General features: G+C 46.0%; 1 protein-coding gene across 1 annotated transcript in view; it reads right to left on the reverse strand.

Moving 5' to 3' along the window:
- LOC144781429 (uncharacterized) overlaps positions 1-4,007 on the reverse strand; it is an 88,185-nt gene extending 84,178 nt beyond the window's left edge. Inside the window, exon 1 of the mRNA XM_078660280.1 lies at positions 3,960-4,007. The gene's annotated coding sequence lies outside the window, so the exon portion shown is untranslated. The remainder of the gene's footprint in view (positions 1-3,959) is intronic.
- Between the last annotated feature and the right edge of the window lie 1,993 nt (positions 4,008-6,000).

Here is a 6,000-nt window from a genome sequence, read left to right on the forward strand (position 1 = left end):
GCAATGGTGCCCTTCAATATGATTTGTTATACACTCTTGCAAAATAAACAGTTTGTGGCCTAGCAGAACATCGAAGGGTCCATACAAGCTGGTTTGCAGCTCACATTCGTGTTATAGTAATAGAGGACAATAAGTCATTTCCTCAAAGCCGTTTTCACTGTCTTTGAAACTAAGGCCTTGATTATGAGTTGGACTGAATAAGGAGGGTATTTACTGCACTCTGAAATTACAACTACCCTGTGGTTAGGTAGTTACCAGGTGCGACAGAAACCTCCTATCTTGAATTGTCAGCTCGAAGAATAATGTGGAATAGGTAAACAACACTCAGAATTCATCATGCTTTGCTTTTTCTGAACATTTTCTCAAAAATATTTTCAAGATTTTTGACATGACAAGATCTAGCATGTACAAATTGAGGCGGTATGTGGTCTACTGGAAAACTTGGAATTCCTACACCTAACCCTATAGGATCCGAATTACCATTCTAAGAAGAACAAGCATTGGCATAGCCATTAGGTCTCGCATTTGGGACCTTATAAGTGTTTAGCCATGCAACAGTTGGTGTTGTTGCACCAAGGATATTCTGCTGCATAACTAAATACTTATAGGGTCCAAAAAGCGAGACCTATTGGCTATGCCAATGCTTGTTTGTTTTTTGTTGCTGTTTGTTTAAGTTGCCAGATCTACAATAGCTGGACATGGTTTTTGTTAACAGTTCTTTGCATCAAATGAACTTGTTTTCATTGCTCTGAATGTTGTTTCCATTCTGGTTGTAGGAAGCAGTCATTCCTGGGGGTGTGGGGGCTGCCTAGCTGTGCGCATGCGCCGAACTTTGCAAATGAGAAAAAGCCTGGTGCAGGCGCAATTTACAAGTGTGGAGTGAGTGAGCCCCAAGCAGCATGACTCACTCACACAGGAGTTCCTGCACTGCAGTGGCATACTCAGCATGGTTTAAGGAAACTCAACCCATTCCCTCCCAGGCATCGAACACACATTTACCAAGACACTCTGAGAAGAGCCTGCCTGCTGCACTGACGTGTGTGTGCCTGGTGAAAGTGTGCACTGACAGCTGGTGGTGTGTGTGCCTGGTGAAAACGTGCACTGACGGCTGGTGGTGTGTGTGCCCGGTGAAAGCGTGCACTGACGGCTGGTGGTGTGTGAGCCTGGTGAAAGTGTGCACTGACGGCTGGTGGTGCGTGTGCCTGGTGAAAACGTGCACTGACGGCTGGTGGTGTGTGTGCTCGGTGAAAGCGTGCACTGACGGCTGGTGGTGTGTGAGCCTGGTGGAAGCATGCACTGACGGGTGGTGGTGTTTGTGCCTAGTGGAAGGGTGCACAGACGGCTGGTGGTGTGTGTGCCAGGTGAAATCGTGCACTGACGGCTGTTGTTGTGTGTGCCTGGTGGAAGCGGGCACTGATGGCTGGTGGTGTGTGTGCTTGGTGGAAGCATGCACTGACGGCTGGTGGTGTGTGTGCCCGGTGGAAGCGTGCACTGATGGCTGGTTGTGTGTGTGCCCGGTGGAAGTGTGCACTGGCGGCTGGTGGTGTGTGTGCCTGGTGGAAGCATGCACTGACGACTGATGGTGTGTGTGCCTGGTGGAAGCAGGAGCATTCACACTGATAGAAGACACAAATGAAACTAACGAAGAGGAGGGGGAGAAGGGAGGGGGAGTGCGAGCAGAGGAGCATGATTCACAGCTAGAAGACACAAATAAAGCTGACCAGGAGGGAGGGGGAAAAGGGAGGGGGTAGTGGAAGCAGATTAGCCTGATTACAGCAATAAAAACACAGATGGCAGCTGTGCATGTGCACAAGCTCGTGAACGCAAGCTGTAGGCCAGCAAAAGCCTCTGGTGGCACTTTTAAAAGCCACTTACTAAATATCTCGAAGAGACAGCGCATGCACTGTCTCAGGCGAGACCTAAAAAGTACAGTGTATTGGTCTAGGAGGGTACGTCCTTTGTGAAAAAGGAACATTAAGGTGCAAAATCACCATTTGTTGAACATCAGCAGCAGTGCTGAAACACTTTTAAGAGCAGAAGTCACATTTAAAATCTAAAAGACATTTACGTGCAAAATGGAGATTGGTGCAATATCAACAGGAATGTAAAATAACTTGTAGGGCAAAAATCTAATTTAGGTTTAAAAACACAAATAGGTGCAAATCACTTTCAGTTGCTTAATTACTGCTGATGTATACCCAGCCAAAATGCGGAAACTTCTTTAGATGTAAAAACACATTTACTACCAAAAACATGTTTATATGCAAAATTGTCCTTTATGCACATTTCAAAGGAGTGCTATCACATTTAGGCGCAAAATAGCTCAGCGCAGAAAGTATGGTATGAATCACAAGCTGTACTAAAACACCTCTCCGCAGCAGCGTAGCGTGGGTTGCCAGTGCCCGGGGCACAGCAAGAATTGAGCCCCTAACCCATGGACCGTTAGCACGTTCCGCATAATTCTTAGGGGCGGTATTTTGCGCCTGGGGCAACCGCCCCTGTGGCGCCGCCACACAACGCCACTGCCTCCCCACGCACGTTTTTGTATTGATGACATGAGCCCTAGCAAGAGGCTAACCCTGTATGTAACCAGACCTAACAATGTTTCTGAAAGCATAGCAGATACCCCAAAAGTTCAGTACAAAAAGTAAAACAATACGGGACAGATTTACAAGCCTTTCTAGGGAGATGCGTCATGTTGTAAAGCCCTGCGCCACATGAAACCTGCGTCAGGTTTCATGTGGACGTTCTGGCGCAGGGGGGGGGGGGGTCGTAGCAGGAACGCCTCGGAAAAGTGCCCGAGTGAAATCGACAAGATTTCACTCATTCACTTTTCCGACGCCACTGCGTCAAAACCTTTCGCCTGCTTGAAGCAGGCGTAAGGCTTGACGCACCATGTTGTACATAGGCAGGGTTGGAACAGTGGTGGAGTTGCGTTGCGTCAGCGACACAACTCCAGCACTGCACCAACCTTACGCCGGCAGATGTGACACTCATCTATTTATCCTTGCGCCGTGATGCGCCACATTGTAAACGCGGCACATCTGTGGTGGCGCCAGGGTAAACTTGCGTCACGCATCTTTCCTGGCGCATCCCTGCTGATTTGCAGGGATGCGCCAGGAAACGTAAATCTGCCCCCAGATTTTTAAATATGGCCGTTGGCCACAGTCATGTGATAATGCTGTACAAAATAGGTGGTTCTATTACACAACTGAACCGTACTCAGGGGCATATTATCAAGGACAGGCGATACATTATCGCCGCTTTTATCGGCAGGAAACTGCCGATAACGCGGCGATATTGGCCTTGATAATATGCTCTATGAATTCCAATCGAAGCCCATGTTAGATGTGAACACATTTAACATGGGCTTCGATTGGAATTCATAGAGCATATAATCAAGGCCATTTTCGCCGCTTTATCTGCAGTTTCCTGCCGATAAAAGCGGCGATAATGTATCGCCTGTCCTTGATAATATGCCCCTCATTTCTGTCATCTGGAGCACTAGCATCTCACTTTTACAACCCGTTTTTTTTTTCTCTGGCACATGCATCAGCCCACTGAGCCATGCTCCGGGGATGCACCAAACAGATCAAGTCATAAACCGCGCATGTAAATCTCTGCTGGTGTATACACCACGGTTTGATCGATTCAGAGAGTAGAACATCTCACTACTCCTTGTCACCCGGGATGTGGGCAGGTGTAGATTTACAAAATGCTAATATGTAACGCCCTCGCCATCAGGCGGCACTTTAGCGTGCAACAGACAACATTACACAAAAACGCAAAAAAAAGCCATCTCTCATTAATCCCTGCGATTCGTTTAGTGCCTGATTCCAGAAACAACACCAGCATTGTGGCACTGCTGCACAATATCATTCACAATTGGGTCGAATATAGACTAGCCCCCCGTTTAAGTGTTTAAAGACCCCGCAAACCAACTTAGTACCACTTCTTACTGTAAGCCTGCTCTGGAGCCTGCAGCTGCGTCCTGCGTGTTGTGATGGTGTATCCAGGAAACAGACCATGCACAGCTCATACTGAAGTGTCCTCTGTTGTGTAAACAAACCGGCATATGCCAACAGTTACTTAAATGTCACGTTCCACCTTCCCCTTGGGCTGTCACACTACAATTGTTATAGAAGGCATTGTACCACGATAAAACACCCCTTCAGATGCCTTTGAAGAAATAAATTAAATAAATCGGTGCTTTTTGTTGGCTGGTCAAACGTATTAAACACATAACCATCAAATATTGCAAACAGAAATTAGGTTACAATTTTAATTTTATTGCATGCCTTAAATGTAGTACTTCTTTTAATTTCTGCCCCAGCTGCAACAAACACTTTTTTTATTCTGAATCTCAGAAAGATGATGAAAGAACCCATCGATGAGCAGGGGATCTAAAGCTAACTATTTCAAAGTGAAAAAGAGCTGAATTCGGAACTAAGCGCCTGAAAGTTGCAAAAATATATCTATGGGCTCAATTGCCTTTCCCAGAGTAGCTCACTAGCCACATTTTAACACATTAAACTAGGGGTTAAAATGCGTTTTAATGCCATCTTTTTAATATACATTCATATGTACTTTGCACATTAAGTTTTTTTAGTACTCTTTTGCATATTTATAAATGTATTTGTGACTCTTCGACTGAACTGCAGAACACACACCCCCACCCCCCTCCCCTAGCGCCTTGAGGCCCTAATGGGTGATTAGCGCCCTCTATAGGAATCCTGATTGATTCACTGAGCCCCAAAACATCTAAAATGGCAACAAAATGGGAATACCCAGGGAATAATACTATACTATTAGTACAAATAGAAAGGACTGTGCCGCCTTTGCATTTGTAGTAAAAGGGAGCTGAACATTTTCAGGACGATTCACAAAGGCTTGTAAGAATACATAAAATAGTACTTCTGTATTATTCTTTCTATTACTTATAAATACTTTTTTTAATCAGCCACGGTCAGGCGGGCATATAGGGCAATCAGCAGAGGCGCAGCATATGCCCCTGCAGCCCGTATGGTGTGCCCCCGAACGCCAGGGGGCCCCCTCAGCAAACGTATTAGGGGGTGGGCCAGAGAGTGGGGCCCCATCTTTGCACTTTGCAGGTGGCCCCCTTCAAGATTCGTTACGTCTGATGGGCTGTTCTCCCTGATCTGTGTGTTGACTGGTATTCTGGCTGTTTGTGGATGTTTTATTGCCTGCTGGGTCAGTGTTTACTGTTGATTTACCAGTTGGTTATTAAAACAAATATTGCTTGCAACAAAAGCAAATCTTCCATACTTTGCAAAACACTTATACAGCATGTCTTTACAACTTCACAACTGCCCCAATTTGCAAACATTTGCCTCTTTTTTTAAAATTATCATTCAATCAATCAAACTGGATTTATATAGCGCTGCTAATCATCCAATAGGATATCCAAGCACTTGCAGGTCTCAGGGGCTTATTTGAACAGCCATGTCTTATGTGCTCTTCTGAAGTATGGAAGAGAGGGGATAGGTCAGAGCTGTGTGGGGAGGCCGTTTCAGGTCTTAGCTGTGATTTAGGAGCTACTGCTTCGGTGGATGTGAGGTGTGTGTTCAAGTGCAAGGGAGGTGGATCGTGAATTTCTTGACAGCTGGTGAAAGTTCAGGCAATGGTTGATATAGGTGGGCCCTTGGTTGTGTAGGGCTTTGTGTGAGGAGGGCAGCATCTTGAGTTGGCATGTCTTCTTTATTAGGAGCCAGTGGAGTTGCATGAGGTGGGGGGTGGTGTTTGTTCATCGTGGGAGGTCATGCATGAGTTCTGTATGGTTTGAAGTCTGTGGAGGAGGTGTGTGGCGATTCCTACATATAGGGTGTTGCCATACTCCTTTCTACTGGCAACGAGGGCCTGTGTCATGGTGCATCTAGTGTGGATGGATAGCCACTTGAAGATCTTCCGTAGCATGCGTAGGGTGATAAAGCAGATGGCATTGATCTCCGATTTCATAGTGAGTTTGTTATCTATGAGGAT

Source organism: Lissotriton helveticus, chromosome 9 (genome assembly GCF_964261635.1).
Source record: "Lissotriton helveticus chromosome 9, aLisHel1.1, whole genome shotgun sequence".
NCBI lineage: Eukaryota > Metazoa > Chordata > Amphibia > Caudata > Salamandridae > Lissotriton > Lissotriton helveticus.